The 18,130-nt window shown below is 45.1% G+C and overlaps 1 long non-coding RNA gene across 1 annotated transcript; it reads right to left on the bottom strand.

The window, feature by feature from the left end:
* Window positions 1-735: 735 nt before the first annotated feature.
* LOC130290935 (uncharacterized) lies at window positions 736-11,999 on the bottom strand. Its single transcript, XR_008847734.1, has 3 exons — window positions 11,806-11,999; window positions 7,603-7,997; window positions 736-1,331 (listed from the first exon to the last, which is right to left on the bottom strand). It is a non-coding gene; the product is annotated as an uncharacterized LOC130290935 (long non-coding RNA).
* Between the last annotated feature and the right edge of the window lie 6,131 nt (window positions 12,000-18,130).

Here is an 18,130-nt window from a genome sequence, read left to right as displayed (position 1 = left end):
CGCGCCAGCTCCCTGAGACTTAAAGGGCCAGTGCACCAATGATTGGTGCCTGGCCCAATTAGCTTAATTGGTTCCCACCTGTTCCCTGCTTATATCTAGTCTCCTCCCTTGCACTCCCTTGCCGGATCTTGTTGCCTTAGTGCCAGTGAAAGCGTTCCTTGTGTGTTTAATAGCCTGTGTACCAGTACCTTTGCTATCTCCCCTGACTACGAACCTTGCCGCCTGCCCCCGACCTTCTGCTACGTCCGACCTTGCTACTGCCTACTCCCTTGTACCTCGCCTTTCTTCAGTATCTTCAGCAGCCAGAGAGGTGAGCCGTTGCTAGTGGATACGACCTGGTCACTACCGCCGCAGCAAGACCATCCCGCTTTGCGGCGGGCTCTGGTGAAAACCTGTAGTGGCTTAGAACCGGTCCACTAGCACGGTCCACGCCAATCCCTCTCTGGCACAGAGGATCCACTACCTGCCAGCCGGCATCGTGACATGGACAACGCGTTTCGGAGGTGCTCCCTCCTTCCTCAGGTCCGCATGCTGACCTGAGGAAGGAGGGAGCCCCTCCGAAGCGCGTTGTCCAACTGAGCACCAACACTTTTTATGAATTTAATAAAAAGTTATCACCATATCTCTGCACCCTCTCTGACTGCTGTTTAACCCCGCCGGTGTAGCGCTTCAGCACCAAAGTCGTCATCCACGGGAAGGTCTAGGAAACCCGTGCTGGGATTCCAACCTCCCACATCTGCAATATTATCCTACCCACCGTCTCCGACGGGACCGACGGCCAGTTTCTCCCGGCGTACCTGCTAAAAGACACCTGCTCAAAGCTTTCATCAGTGTTGCGCCTGAAACTAGCGCAACACTTAAAGGTGAGCAGGCTCTTGACTCTTGCTACCATACATCCGTTATCCACGGATAACCGGCACTATATTAGCGCCATATCAGTCTTTTTTTTTCTCCCCCTGCATATATTATCTGTAGCATTGGCATACACAGGAAAGAAACTGAGGGTTAGGTGACATTTCAGATACAAGTGTGTTTTATCACAATCAGTGTCGCAGGCTGTTTGGATCTCTCTCTGGCTTGAGATGTCTTCGGTCAGCCAGTCATGCGTCGGCGCCATGCGTTTCACAAAGGACGTTCCCTGTCATTTTTCACTTGAAATCTAATCACAGACAGACTGGAGAGATGCATCATCAAGACCGGCTATTATAGGACTCGGTGTCACCGGCTGCCTGTATACTCATTACTCGTGTTGCCGGCGTCGGGTGGTTAGCGTTCGCTGTGGTTGGAGAAGCTCTGTGGTTATTTCGTATCTGCCCGATAAATATAATTTTCTGCACAACAAAAACATATTGAGGTCATAATTAAACATGGCGGAATATAGGGCAGCGAGCCCTTAACGAAGAGCAATATAGAAAACAATAATAAAAGCCATCATTTTATACCCCTTAAGGATGCAGTCAATTTTTGTCCCCTTTTCTTCAATTTTAGTTTTTTTACGTTAACCTTTTAAGAGCCATACTTTTTTTTTCTCCCATTGACAGAGCTCTTTGAAGGATTATTTTTGCAAGACAAGATGTGTAGTGAGTCGGGTTGTGATGAGGGTTAAGTATAGAAATCCTTGATATGTCTGTCATGTGGCTGGGTGGTAAAAAAAAAAAAAAAAACATTGTTCCTTGTGACCCAGCTACTATCTTTTGCCAAGGAAAGCTATTCCCGCATACAAAGTGCAGGAATGAGAGTTCTGGATGCTAGGATTCCGTGAAACATGATGGTACAAGATGCTGAATGTAGACACTACGTCAATCACTCAGTGGCTTCTGTGCATGGCACTTGGAAAGGAACATCCAGGGACCCGACCATAAGCAAAAAAAAAAAAAGAGATTAGTGTAATTCAGAGAGGCCCTTGTCCAGTTTTCTCATCTCTTGCAAAGACAAAGTCCCCTTTCTTGAAAACAGTAATTTTTGTAAAGCAATATACAGTGACCCCTCGACCTACGATGGCCCCGACATACGATAATTTCAACATACGATGCTTTTTTATGCCGGGGCCATCGCATAAACCGCTATTCGGCAGCGCTGACTGCTTCAGCTGCCGCCGGATAGCCGTTTACGGTGCCCCGTGAGCTCCGGTGATGGTCACTCCGGTGATGGGCGTCCTCTTCGGAATCCTCTGCATCGTCGGCGCTCTCCATCGACGTAATCACGTCGCTGCGCACGCCATCCCGTCATCCAATAGGAGCGGCGTGCGTAGCGACGTGATGGCGGCGACGAAGAGCGCGGTTGCCAGGGAAGCAGAGGCCTTGCCGGGCGACATCCCGGGCAGCGGTGACGAGCGGTGACGGTCCGGAGCGGCGGGGACAGGTGAGTACAACTTTCTCTAATAGTCGTCTACAACCTGCGGACCTCTAGATGTTGCAAAACTACAACACCCAGCATGCCCGGACAGCCGTTGGCTGTCCGGGCATGCTGGGTGTTGTAGTTTTGCAACATCTGGAGGTCCGCAGGTTGTAGACGGCTGTCCTATACTTTACATTGCACGGATCCCTCAACATACGATGGTTTCAACAAACAATGTTCCGGATTACCATCGTATGTTGAGGGACCACTGTACACACAGTGTGGAAAAGAACACGAGCAGAAACAGTGACCTAGTTGTATGACATGTGGCCTATGTGTAAGGTAATGCCTACCTAGCAAAAGAAGGGCGCCAGGATGTATTCACTTTGTTCATACTGCAATACTGATGAGAAAATACAGGTAAACCTCTGCAGAAGACTATCTCTTTGGAAATCCCCCCCTTCCGCCATCAAGACCTGATTTTGTGTGACTATCCCCATAAAAGACGACTTTTTTTAATGTAAAGAGGTTTTATTCTAATAAAAATTATTGATCTCCGAACTCAGAGATGAAAAAATGCCCCAAATGGAACCTGTCATCACATTCATGCTGCCCGAACCACAAGTCATTGGGCGTGGTCCATGGTGGCATCTGCCTGCCTCATGGGTCTTGATAGATTTTTCCATATACCCAAACAGAAAGAGATCTTTCAAACAAAGCTGTTGGGGCCATAAGAAGCCATCTGGGACAACCCCAATGTCAGGTCATCTTTAAAGGGGTAGTCCAGTGGTGAAAAACTTATCCCCTATCCTAAGGATAGGGGATAAGTTTGAGATCGCTGGGGGTCCGACCGCTGGGGCCCCCTGTGATCTCTCAGTACAGGGGCCAGGCTCTCCGGCCAGATAGCGGGTGTCGACCCCCACACGAAGCGGCGGCTGACACGCCCCCTCAATACATCGCTATGGCAGAGACGGAGATTGCCGAAGGCAGCGCTTCGGCTCTACCATAGAGTTGTATTGAGGGGAGGTGTCGGCCGCCGCTTCGTCGACACGCCCCTTCCCGCGGGCTGTCGGAGCTCCGTACAGGAGATCCCAGGGGGCCCCAGCGGTCGGACCCCCCGCGATCTCAAACTTATCCCCTATCCTTAGGATAGGGGATAAGTTGTTCACCACTAGGTTCACCACTGGACTACTCCTTTAAAAAACGCCTATGTTCACCCTTGACCTTGAGAATGGAGGTCAAATGACCTCCTAATAACAAAGTTTGGCATCTTTTTTTCTTGTAATTCTTTAGAGAAAACCAATTATTCCGCCTTTTCTTTTTGTGTTTCTTACTATTTCCTATTGACAGTCACCATAAAGCAATTTCTAAAAGACGAATAGTTGGTAGGTCCAATCCTATAATAAATGGGGCAGTAGGTCCAGGTCTGCTGGAATTTACGCTCGTTTCAAGACGCTGTCATAATTCTTTTATAGAATACTGCTCTTTTTTGGGTCTTTTGTGGATATTTTCTATTAGCTCTGCTGAATAACAATCTTGGCGTGTCCACTTGCGTACAGAATGACTAAACCTCGTGTTTTTTGAGGCACTTATGAATAAGTGGTACTGCCTGGCTAGGGGGGTTTAAGCTGGAACAGGGCACTTCACGCTGAATAAATGGAGGACTAAATACAAATCAAAGCATTCAAACTATTCTTAATGGTAGATCTTGGAGGAAAGTAAGAAAAGAAAGAGGCACCAAAAGGCTATTCATACTTTACTATTAGTATTCAACGTGGATGAAGTGTTTATATAAAGATGACGCTTCTTACTGGTTTCCTAAAAGATATTATTTGATCATGAAGAAGAGATGAATAGAGGATAAAAAGTGACCGATTTAAAGGGGTTTTCCACTTGAATTTTTTTTTTAAATAGACTGGTGCCAGAAAGTTATACAGATTTGTAAAATTACTTCAATTTAAAAATCTTAATCCTTCCAGTGCTTATCAGCTGCTGTATGCTCCACAGGAAGTTATTTTCTTTTCGAATTTCCTTTCTGTCTGACCACAGTGCTCTCTGCTGACACTTCTGTCCATTTTAGGAACTGTCCAGAGCAGGAGAGGTTTGCTATGGGGATTTGTTCCTACTCTGGACAGTTCCTAAAATGGACAGAGGTGTCAGCAGAGAGCACTGGGGTCAGACAGAAAGGGAATCCAAAAATAAAAGAACTTCCTCTGGAACATACAGCAGATGATAAGTACTGGAAGGATTAAGATTTTTTAATTGAAGTAATTTACAAATCTGTTTAATATTCTGGCACCAGTTCATACTAGGATGGATGGAATTAGGTCTTTTACTGCATTTTAACATCTACAAGACTGCCCCCCGTTCACTATCATAGTCCTATTGTATCAAACCTCAACCCCCATATGTTATAGTTGGACCACCACCTTCAATTGGATACAATAAAGATGTTTTAGCTGCTAATTCCTGCCATAATGGATCTTACATGAAGTTTTCTTTTGATCTGTTCATGCAGTGGAGGACATTATGTGGTGTCCCGGTACCGTATTGCATCCAGTACCTAGTGTAGAGGTCCCCAAAGTCAGAGTAACTACGTTCAGGTAGGGTTCCTCAGGTGGTACAGCCCCTAGTTGCCTCTCCTTAAGTCTAACTTTAATATTAATAAATGTATATATTTGATAATTATAGCTATATTGTATAGGAATGTATAGTACTTACCTTGTTCAGCGCCGCAGGACCTTCGGTCATGTGACCATGCTAATAACCTCTATGGTATGTTGCAGGACCTTAGGAGAGCCTTGGGTCACGTGTTACCCACAAATCTCTGTAATGGTGATCGACATCCGTTTGGACCAATTAGCGTTAGTCCAGCCCCTGCCCATATAAGGGAGCTGCGTCCAATTATCACTCTCTTTGGTTGTTGCTCTTGTGGATGCCGGACTAACAGGACGGTGTGCTATGCAACTTTCAAAGACACACTAGGCCTCAAAACCCACGGCCTCAGCAGATCCAAAAATCGTGAGTTTTACTCTAATTCCTGCTAATGCTAGCATGACTACTGGACCGCAACTAATTCCCCTAAATCCAGTGGAACAGCGCAGTAGACTAAGAGACTCTTAAAGCTAAAGTCCCAACCATTGTCAATCTCCAAAGGAAGCTGTTGTTATGATAAGAGACTGTTGTGTTAATGATGTGTACAGAAAATCTTCAGAAAAAGTTAACGCTGTTTACAGAAGCTCTCCGGTTGTGGACAATCCATTATTATCTACCTCAAACCTATTATCATCTACCTCCCTATCGTTCCTGGGAAGGATGGCGGTAGGAAAAGCTTTATTGAGGAGCCCTCACCCTGGCGTCACGAATAGCAAGGGTTAACAAGCACCCTTTATTACCTGCACAGCTACACTCCTCATACCCTACACCCCCCAGGCTATCACAATTATATAAGAGGAATAGTGAGCTGACATTTCTATCTACTTTACACTATCTAAGGAGAGCTCGGGGGTGAACCATTGTTGAGGATGTAATACAAATAAGAGTCCAAATAGAGTTGTTACTGGCCACTGCCCATGTGTAATCTGCTGGAGTAGCTGTCGCTAAGGCTAAACGGGGGGTACATATTGATGGCAATTAAGGACCTAATAGGGTGCTACATGGCTATTGATTAACAAAACATACTTTCATGTAGAAAAAGGAAGGATCGGAGCACTCACCATGAAATCCTGATGCATAGATTTATTTAAAGTTCAAGCACAGAACATTAAGAAAACATTACCCCCGTGTCACGAGCAGAGCTAGGACAAACTGGGAGTGATCCCTATGTCCAATGCTCCACATTCTCCACTCCAGAAGCCCAAAACAGCCTCATCTGAAGACACAATGCCACACTCTGTATAATTTATATGGTAGTTTACCTGCCCAAGCAATGGGAACCAATGTGGTGTTAAAGGGGTTGTCCCACCATTTTTCAGTGGTCAGATGTGTGCGCTGCTATTCAATCTCTTCAGAGGGCAGCAACCAATTAGTTTTGTCAGTCTAAGCTCTGGGTTGTTAAAGGGGTACTCCACCCCTAGACATCTTATGCCCTAACCGTGTGGGTCCTGCCACTGGGGACCCCTGTGATTTTGGCTGCAGCACCCCAGACTTCACTCCGTTCCGGATGACTGGCCATGCGGGGCGGAGGCTCATGACATCACGGGCACACCCCGCTCATGACATCACGGCCATGCCCTCTCAATGCAAGTCTATGGGAGGGGGCGTGACGGACGATATCTAGGGGCGGAGTACCCCTTTAACTCCTCAATCTCATGGCACCATGTGAGATAAACATACACTCACAAGCTGATTAAATATCTACTAAATCTGTATAAATTCAGAGAGGTAGATTTGCTTCAAGCCTGAAAAGAAAAGTTGGACAAGGGCTCTTCTGAAACTACTGGACTCCAAGTGGACCTCTAGCCGGATCTAGTGCTACTTGAATTCCATGTCGCGTGAAAAGTGACCAGGGTTCATGCTATTGCCCCCATTGAATTAAAAATACCACCTGACTCTACACACCTGCCCTTTCCAGCATGCATTGGTAAAACATGGTTACTTGCTTACAAAAACAGTGCCACACCTGTCCGCAGGTTGTACATGGTATTGTAACTCAGCCCCATTATCTTTATAGGAGCTGAGCTGCAAAACCAGCTACAGCCTGTAAACAAGTGTGCCGCTGTTTCTCAACTAAATCGGCCATGTTTTCTAAACCTGTACAGCCCCAATTGGACAACGGGGCGGCGTGAGCACCAACGTGATGATGACGACAGAGAGCGACGACGCAGGGCAGCAGCAGCAGAGGAGCGAAGAACTGACAGGCCGGAGCGGTGGGGACATGTAAGTGTCATTATGCGGGGCACATGGAGCACATTAAACTGCTATCCTGCGGCAGCTGAAGCATTCTGCGCTGCTGGATAGCCGTTTTTGCGATGGCCCCGACACACAGAAGCATCTTATGTTGATGCAGCCTTCAAGATCGTATGTTGAAACAATTGTATGTCGGGGGACACTGTATATGATTTTTGGACTCCTATAGGGAAAAAAAAAGAAAAATTTGTAAGTAGTTTTTTACTATATATTTTAATTTTTTTTCTTTTTTACTATATGTCGGTCTAATTCAGTAATCTCTCCTCTTGGATGGGAATTTCATACTTTCCAGACTATTTATATAAAAATGTGATCATTATTAGTGAAATACTTATAATTGACCTTTAACTCACCCACCATGAGTGTGAATGACCTTTGCTGTATCACGAGGAGACAAAGCCTTGGTAGATGCAATCCTTCCAGCGCACATTACAGAAAATGGCTTAGAGGAAAGTTTATAGCGAGAAGCTAATTGCCCCCGACCCGGTCAGGCTGATATTGGGTGCGAGAGCAGAATAAAATTTCATGGTTCTCCTAGTGCAGTCTGTTCAGCTTTAAATGACCTTTCGTAGAGATGAAGGAGTCTTGAAGATAAACGTCTCTGACACAACCATCAATTGTATTAATATCTCCTTCCCTACATCCACTTGCTGGAGGCGAGCCGGCAGCTGAGGTCTCTACTGATTAAAGGTCCCCACATAGGAACCTGCATTGTTAACCTTCTGTCCTTTGTCTTCTAGTATAGAATGTTCCTGCAAAAAGACAAATGAGTCCTATTAATACCCTACAAAAAATACCCCCCTCCCATTCATGTTTTATGTTCACTTAATTGACTTTTCTCCTTAAATTGATGAAAAAAACCTACATTGATGATCAGGTGATTTTCATGGAGATAAAAGAAATTTTTTTTCTTGTTAAGTCAGAAGTTAAAGGGGTACTCCGGTGCTTAGAAATCTTATCCCGGGGACCCCCGTGATCTTGCACGCAGCACCCTGTCAGAATCAGTCCCCGGAGCATGTTCGCTCCGGGTCTGATTACTGGCAATCATAGGGGCTGGAGCATTGTGACATCACGGCCCCGCCCTGTGTGACATCATGCTCCGCCCCCTCAATGCAAGCCTATGAGAGGGGGCGTGTCACGCCCCCTCCCATAGGCTTGCATTGAGGGGGCGGAGCGTGACGTCACACGGTAGCGGGGCCATGTCATCACAATTCTCCGGCCCCGTGATCGCCAGTAATCAGACCCGGAGCGAACATGCTCCGGGGACTGATTCTGACGGGGTGCTGCGTGCAAGATCACAGGGGTCCCCAACGGCGGGACCCCCCGCGATCAGTCATCTTATGTCTGTCTGCGCCAGAATTGTCGGGTTTACAATAGTAAATCAGGGCCACTGTGTAGCCAAAAACCTCAGTAAAACCGCGTGTGATTTCGCCATGTGGCTCATTATTGCAATACCACTAGCTGAGCGATTCCGCACATTGATCTGCTCTAAGGTTTAAAGGGGTTATCCAGGAAAAAAACTTTTTATATATATATATATATATATATATATATCAACTGACTCCAGAAAGTTAAACAGATTTGTAAATTACTTCTATCAAAAAATCTTAATCCTTCCAATAATTATGAGCTGCTAAAGTTGAGTCGTTCTTTTCTGTCTAAGTGCTCTCTGATGACACCTGTCTCGGGAACTGTCCAGAGTAGAAGCAAATCCCCATAGCAAACCTCTTCTACTCTGTGCAGTTCCCGAGACAGGCAGAGGTGTCAGCAGAGAGCACTGTTGCCAGACAGAAAAGAACAACTCAACTTCAGCAGCTGATAATTATTGGAAGGATTAAGATTTTTTCTATAGAAGTAATTTACAAATCTGTTTAACTTTCTGGAGCCAGTTGATATAAAAAATGTTTTTTTTCCCCTGGAATACCCCTTTAACATAGAAGACGTGACGTGTGTCAGTGCTTTAACTGGGCCAGAACGCGGCGGTACTCAGTACCGCCACTTCCAAAAATGGCTCTGGAGAGTACCAGCACCTCTCTGTGCACCCAGAACGTGGGTTTCTCGTACCGGAACGCAGCTCCAGGAACCTTCATATCCTGTCAGCAGGCCCGTCGCTATACGGTTCGGCAGGCAGCTCGCCCTGTCGGCCTGCTGGTCCAGCAGTGCAAGACCCTTTTTGTGCCCTGCTCCGCTCTGGCTCACCTTCAGTTGGTCCGGGATTTGTATTTCCGCGCGTCACTGCGGTCACATGACTATCATGACGTCACGCTGAATTCAAGGGCCGGCGTCCTAACGCCGGCCCTAGAGCGTGACATGTCACGTGATGGTACGCGGCTCACAGGATTACCGCGCTGAGTGAGTGAATGTTATTTCAACCTGCCTACTGGGTCTGGGGGGAGGGGGTTAATCTGGGGCACCGTACTATATTCCTTCCCAGGAGGGGGGGGAATCGGGAGGGGGTTAATTAGGGGGGTACTGCATACCTGCAGGGGGGGGGGGGTTAATCTGTAGGGTACTACCTTCCTACGGGGGAGGGGGGGGGGGGTTAAACTGGGGGTACTACCATCCTACTGGGGGGGTAATCTGGGGGTACTACCTGCCTGCTGGGGGAGGGGTTAACTTGCCCCCCCCCCCAGTAGGCAGGTAGTACCCCTAGATTAACCACCTCCCTCCAGCAGGCATGTAGTACCCCCAGATTAACCCCCTCCCCACAGTAGGAAGGTAGCACCCCCAGATGAACCCCCTCCTGGGTTAATCTGTGGGTACTACCTGCCTGCTGGTGGGAGGGGGTTAATCTGGGGTACTACCGGCCTACCGGGGGGGGGGGGGGGGGGGGAGGTGGTTAATCTGGTGCCCCGAGTAGGCAGGTAGTACCAGCAGATTAACCCCTCCCCCCAGTAGAATTGTAGTACCCCCAGATTAACCCCCCCCCAGTAAGAAGGTAGTACCGTCAAATTAACCCCCTCTTCCTGCCAGTAGGAAGGTAGCACCCCCAGATGCTGAGGGCCTCCATGTCTATTTTGCTTTTGTGGAGAACTATACTGCACCTAATGTGGGGAACTGTACTGCACCTAATGTTTGGAATCTATACTGCACCTAATGTGGGGGAACTATACTGCACCTAATGTGGGGGAACTATACTGCACCTAATGTGGGGAGCTATACTGCACCTAATGTGAGAAACTATACTGCACCTAATGTGGGGAACTATACTGCACCTAATGTGGGGGAAACTATATTGCACCTAATGTGGGGAAACTATACTGCACCTAATGTGGAGAACTATACTGCACCTAATGTGGGGAACTGTACTGCACCTAATGTGGGGGAAACTATACTGCACCTAATGTGGGGAAACTATACTGCACCTAATGTGGAGAACTATACTGCACCTAATGTGGGGAACTATACTGCACCTAATGTGGGGAACTATACTGCACCTAATGTGGGGGAACTATATTCCACATAATGTGAGGATGTGGCGTCTAGCTAAGGGGGGTATAGTCGGGCTGGGGGGGGGGGGGGGGTGCACCTGCACCTAATAGAGTACCGGCAACTCTTTTGGCCCACTTAAAGCACTGATGTGTGTGGAGGAGCAAATAGAGGATTCCTGAATACAAGATGAATGCAGCATCCAAAGTGGTAGAAATCAATAGTGATTTAATGTTGGTTACTATACAGGGGCACTGAGGTGCTAGTGACCGAGTGATCACGGTCCAATAGAACCTGATGTACAATACATTTGGAAAGTCTTCAGACCCTTTTACTTTTTTTAAACATTTTGTTATGTTGCTCTTTGTGCTAAAATACGCAAAATTACATTACATTGGTTATTCCGAACGTTTTAAATTCAAGAATTATGGAGGCCACTGTGCTTTTGGGAACTTTGGGTTCAGCAGAAATGTTTTCAGATCTATACCGCCACACAAGCCTCTCTCTGAGCTCTATAGGCAGTTCTTTCCCTCTCATGGCTTGGTTTTTGCTCTGATATATATTGTCAGGGCTGTGCCTTTTGTAGACACCAAAAGAGACGGAGAAACATCTCCGAAATAATCAGGAGGAATGGGAGGAGCCATGGCTAAAGTTTTAAGTGGTCTGAATACCAAAATTGTGCAAAATTTTTGTTTAACCATTGCCTCTTTGGTAATGTCTTTGAAGTAGATGGGCTCATGCAGGGGCGGACTGACAGGCCGGTCCAATCGGCCCTCGACCGAAGGCCCGGACGGGGGAAAGGGCCCACTGTCCGCCGCCTGCCACATAAAATAAAAACAATTTTTTATCTAATTGCCCGGCACACACCCGGACCCGGAGAATGGTCCTGCTGGCTGCTGTTTGGCATCTCCCAAACAGCCACGGCAGCCCTGTAAGAGAACCGCAGTGGCTGCCTGGGAGATGCGCTTTGAACTCCGGCGTGGCACTGCGGCGCATGAGGTCACGTCACCGTGGGGGTGACATGACCTCACGTCTAAGCGCCGCGTCGGAGCTCACTGTGCCCCCCCGACGTTCTCGCTCTCTCATACAGGGCCCACTTGTCCTCAGGTACGGAGCTCCGCTTGTCCTCACCCTGCGCGGCGGGGACCGGACCGGTGTACCCCTTTAAAGGTGAGTGGAGGCTGGAGTCAAGTTGGACTGGGTATCACAGACAGAGATCCCAAGTTGGCACAAAAAGGAGGAGTTCAGTTTTTTAAGGCACTTGGGGGGGAGATTCATCAAAACCTGTCCAGAAGAAAAGTTGCTGAGTTGCCCATAGCAACCAATCAGATCGCTTCTTTCATTTTCGAAAAGGCCTCTGAAAAATTAGAGAAGCAATTTGACTGGTTGCTATGGGCAACTGGACAGCTTTTCCTCTGCACAAGTTTTGATAAATCTCCCCCTCGGTGTAGTTAATGTGATTGGCATTGCCATCCCTCAAAGTACCCCATAGCCTCAAGCGCACTGCACCCCCTATTCCTTTCTATGGCAAATATTCATATGCATACTGGGCGGGAATAGGGGCGGGGCAGAGGTGGGGCCAGGGGTGGAGTCTTGCTGGGGGCCCTTGCTTTATTTGGTCCGGGGGCCCTGGGTGGTGTCAGTCCGCCCCTGGGCTCATGCCAAAAAGACTGTCTGTATAGATTGAAGTTTGGATATGGACATGCTCTATGTCAGTGTTTTGCCATCAGTGTGCCTCCAGCTGTTGCAAAACTACAACTCCCAGCACGTCCAGACAACCGGAGTAATTCCTTTTGTCATATACTCTATGGCAGTGGTCTTCAACTTGCGGCCCTCCAGATGTTGCAAAACTACAACTCCCAGCATGCACGGACAGCCGTTGGCTGTCCGTGCATGCTGGGAGTTGTAGTTTTGCAACATCTGGAGGTCCGCAGCTTGAAGACCACTGCCCTATGGAGTAATTTACCCTACTCCAGATTCATTGATTTCACCCACCCACGGGGCGAATCACATACACTAAGTAATCAAATAATCAATGAAAGCAAATTAGACAAACCTAGATAGAGATAGATACCTAGATATGTCTCATTTGCTTCCATTGATTATTTGAAACACATTGGGGGAGATTTATCAGAACCTGTGCAGAGGAAAAGTTGCCCAGTTGCCCATAGCAACCAATCAGATTGCTGCTTTCATTTTGCAGAGGCCTTGTTAAAAATGAAAGAAGCGATCTGATTGGTTGCTATGGGCAACTGGGCAACTTTTCCTCTGGACAGGTTTTGATAAATCTCCGCCATTGTGCCACATATATTGTGGTAGATTAGCTCTGTAGAGCCAGTCAAATAGCGTCAAAATAATAGCAGGGCCAGGGACACAAAAGTTATATTTAACAAGGCTTTTCCTGTCTTTAATTTTCAGTAACAAAACAAATTCAGTCTTTAAGGGTCATCCAGTAATAGAACAACGGACCACAGTATACTGCGGTGTACATGTGTATACCATTCCATACAGTATATGACAAAAGGAATGCTTTTAAAAATCTAGGCACCTTAACAGGATTTGCCAAGGTCTTTAGCAAGCTACATTTTGCCAGGGATTTTAACTATTTTCTGTATTCACTATATCTCACCCAGCTATCCCTGGATGGGATAGACGCTTCCTGAAACCTGGTGTTCACATGTGACAGATCTCATATCTATCTATCTTTCTATCTATCTCATATCTATCTATCTCATATCTATCTATCTATCTATCTCATATCTATCTATCTATCTATCTATCTATCTCATATCTATCTATCTATCTCATATCTATCTATCTATCTATCTATCTATCTATCTATCTCATATCTATCTATCTATCTCATATCTATCTATCTATCCATCTATCTATCTATCTATCTATCTATCTCATATCTATCTATTTATCTCATATCTATCTATCTCATATCTATCTATCTCATATCTATCTATCTACAGATGATACCGGAGGAAGCAGCACAACTAGAAGTTGCTCAGGTGCCGGGTGCAAGCTGGTTTAAGCTCTGGTCCGGAGACTTGAAGTAGATATCCAAAAATAAGAAACTCCAGCAGCACACCAAAATAATGAAAAACAATTGTGAAGTTTATTCACCCAAAATCTTGCGACGTTTCGGCCGTCCAATTACAGCCTTTCTCAAGCATGCTTGAGAAAGGCTGTAATTGGACGGCCGAAACGTCGCAAGACTTTGGGTGAATAAACTTCACAATTGTTTTTCACTATTTTGGTGTGCTGCTGGAGTTTCTTATTTTTGGATATCTATCTATCTATCTCATATCTATCTATCTATCTATCTATCAATCTATCTCATATCTATCTATGTATCTATCTATCTATCTCATATCTATCTATGTATGTATCTATCTATCTATCTCATATCTATCTATCTATCTCATATCTATCTATCTCATATATATCTATCTATCTCATATCTATCTATCTTTATATCTATCTATCTATCTCATATCTATTTATGTATCTATCTATCTATCTCATATCTATCTCTCTCATATCTATCTCACATCTATCTATCTATCTCATATCTATCTATCTCATATCTATCTATCTCATATCTATCTATCTATCTATCTATCTATCTCATATCTATCTATCTCATATATATCTATCTATCTCATATCTATCTATCTTTATATCTATCTATCTATCTATCTATCTATCTCATATCTATTTATGTATCTATCTATCTATCTCATATCTATCTCTCTCATATCTATCTATCTCACATCTATCTATCTATCTATCTATCTCATATCTATCTATCTCATATCTATCTATCTCATATCTATCTATCTATTCATCTATTTCATATCTATCAATCTATCTATCTCTCTCATATCTATCTATCTCTCTCTCATATCTATCTCATATCTATCTATCTCATATCTATCTATCTATCTATCTCATATCTATCTATCTCAAATCTATCTATCTATCTCATATCTATCTATCTATCTATCTATCTATCTCATATCTATCTATCTCCTATCTATCTATCTATCTATCTATCTATCTATCTATCTCTCTCTCTCATATCTATCTATCTATCTATCTATCTCCTTCTCATATCTATCTATCTATCTCCTATCTATCTATCTATCTATCTATCTCTCTCATATCTATCTCTCTCTCTCTCTCTCTCATATTTATCTATCTATCTCATATCTATCTATCTATCTATCTATCTATCTATCTATCTATCTATCTATCTCATATCTTTCTCCTATATATATATCTATCTCATATCTATCTCATATCTATCTATCTATCTATCTACCTATCTATCTACCTATCTATCTATCTATCTCATATCTTTCTCCTATCTATCTATCTATCTCTTATCTATCTATCTCATATCTATCTATCTCATATCTATCTATCTCATATCTATCTCATATCTATCTATCTATCTCATATCTATCTCATATCTATCTCATATCTATCTATCTATCTATCTATCTATCTATCTCATATCTATCTCATATTTATCTATCTCATATCTATCTATCTATCTATCTATCTATCTCATATCTATCTCATATCTATCTCATATCTATCTATCTATCTCATATCTATCTCATATCTATCTATCTATCTATCTCATATCTATCTCATATCTATCTATCTATCTATCTATCTCATATCTATCTCATATCTATCTATCTATCTATCTATCTATCTATCTATCTATCTATCTATCTGTCTTGTTTTCACTACACTATCCCCCTCAGCTGTGTGAGTTATGGCGATACGCGCAGGACTCCTACCCTCCCATATGGGTTGTCTGATTCTGAATAACATCTGATTGCCGTATTGATTGCTGGATTCCCTCACCTTTACTTACACATATTACGGGTTATTATTGTTTGTCATTACATAGGGAAGCATTACTTAGTGCATAGGATTCGACCGGTGGGTGGGAGGGGGGGGGGGGGGGGGGTCTTGACCTGAAATTGACATGTTATGAAGATTAATTGCAGGTCAATTGCTGTGCGACATTTGTGCTAATTTTTTGTGCATTATTAGATTTCTAAAAATCCTATTTAATTTTCTGTAATACACTGAAGATTTTCCACACATGAAAATATAAAAAAATATATAAAAATTCTTATTACCGCCTTTTCCTATAAATATGCAGTATGTATAGTATCGCTGTGCGCTAAAATGTCAGAGTCATTAAAATATAACAATATTGATTCTGCGTAAGTGAAAAAAAAAAAAACACCATATGCCAGAACAGCTGATTTTTGGCCACATCACATCCAAGAAAAAAGAACAAATAGAATTGAAATGAAGTGATTGAAAAGTCCCATTTATGCCAAACTGGTACTAACAAAAAGTACAGATAACCCCGGAAAAAACAAGCCCCAGCACAGCTCCACAGACAGAAAAATAAAAAACGTAATAAGGGTCAGAATGTGGCCATTCAAAGCATTTAAAAAATAAAAAGAATTTCACGTTTTAAAAACAACAAAAATGATCTGAATTTGTAATTTTTTTTTTTTTGCTTCATTTGTTTGCAATACATTTTATGGTAGATTAAAGGGGTACTCCATAGCTAGACATATTATCCCCTTATAAGATGTATGATTATGGTGGTGGTGGGGGGGGGGGGGGCGCTGAGACCCCCCCCCTCCCCCCCTGTAATCTCTGTGCAGTCGCCCAGTGTTCTAAAGATTTTGTTCAGAATGCTGGGCTTGGGAGGTCTTGACGTCATGCTACGCCCCTTCGGGAGGTAGTGCCTTCATTCATGTCTATGGTAGGGGGAGTGCTGGCTACCACGCCCTCTCCCATAGACATGATGCAGGGGGTGTGGCATGATGTCACGAGGGGGCGCGGCGTGATGTCATGATCAAGGCCTTCACCTCTGTGTGGAAAGCTGTGTGGAAGCAATGCTTGATAAAGGCTCATATGGAGCCGAAATATCGCTTTTTGTAACCAATAAACTTCAGCCCTAGTTTCACTGACCGGAGCCTCCTGACTGGTGCTGTGGCCTTTGCATCTCTCTATGGTTGTTTGCTGGATTTGCAGTCCAGGTTACCACAGTGGATTGGTCCAGTGCTGTTCTCCACCTACCTTCTGTAGTTAGGCATCCAGGTACAAAGATAGGTAGCCAGGGAGTTAGTCAAGTAGGTAGCCAGCACCCCTCCACCCAGTGGTGGATCCGGAGTCTAGTCTCAGGAGGGGCATTATGAAAACCCCCTATGTAGTTAGTAGGTAGCCTTCTTATTAGTTTAGTAGTTTGTAACCAAATTAGCTAGGCAGGAACATAGTAGATAGTCACTCACATTAGTTGTAGGCAGCAGAATTCCCTCACATTAGGTGTAGGCAGCAGAGTTCCCTCACAGTAGGTGTAGGCAACAGAGTTCCCCCACAGTAGGTGTAGGCAGCAGGGTCCCCCCACAGTAGGTGTAGGCATCAGGGTACCCCCACAGTAAGTGTAGGCAGCCAAGTTCCCCCCTATAGGTGTAGGCAGCAGAGTTAGAGTCCCCCCAAGTAGGTGTAGACAGCAGAGTTAGAGTCCCCCCCCCAAGTAGGTGTAGACAGCAGAGTTAGAGTTACCCTGCCCAGTAGGTGTAGGCAGCAGAGTTAGAGTCCCCCCAAGTAGGTGTAGACAGCAAAGTTAGAGTCCCCCCCCCAAGTAGGTGTAAACAGCAGAGTTAGAGTCTCCCCCCCAAGTAGGTGTAGACAGCAGAGTTAGAGTTACCCTCCCCAGAAGATGTAGGCAGCAGAGTCAGAGTCCCCCCCAAGTAGGTGTAGACAGCAGACTTAGAGTCCCCCCCAGTAGGTGTACACAGCAGAGGTAGAGGTGCCCCTCCCAGTAGGTGTAGGCAGCAGAGTTAGAGTCCACCACAAGTAGGTGTAGGCAGCAGAGTTAGAGTTCCCCCCAAGTAGGTATAGGCAGCAGAGTTAGAGTTCCCCCCCAAGTAGGTGTAGACACCAGAGTTAGAGTCCCCCCCAAGTAGGTGTAGGCCGCAGAGTCAGGGTTCTCCCTCCCGCCAGTAGGTGTAGACAGCAGAGTTAGAGTCCCCCCCCCCAAGTAGGTGTAGACAGCAAAGTAAGTGTTCCCCAAGTAGGTGTAGACAGCAGAGTTAGAGTTCCCCCCCAAGTAGGTGTACACAGCAGAGTTATAGTTCCCCCCAAGTAGGTGTAGACAGCAAAGTAAGTGTTCCCCCAGTAGGTGTAGACAGCAGAGTTAGAGTTCCCCCCCCAAGTAGGTGTAGACAGCAGTGTTAGAGTCCCCCCCCAAGTAGGTATAAGCAGCAGAGTTAGAGTTCCCCCCAAGTAGGTGTAGACAGCAGAGTTAGAGTTCCCCCCAAGTAGGTGTAGACAGCAGAGTTAGAGTCCCCCCGAAGTAGGTATAGGCAGCAGAGTTAGAGTTCCTTCCCCAGTAGGTGTA

Source organism: Hyla sarda, chromosome 9 (genome assembly GCF_029499605.1).
Source record: "Hyla sarda isolate aHylSar1 chromosome 9, aHylSar1.hap1, whole genome shotgun sequence".
Classification (NCBI taxonomy): Eukaryota; Metazoa; Chordata; class Amphibia; order Anura; family Hylidae; genus Hyla; species Hyla sarda.
This window is presented reverse-complemented; position numbering and strand designations above follow the sequence as displayed.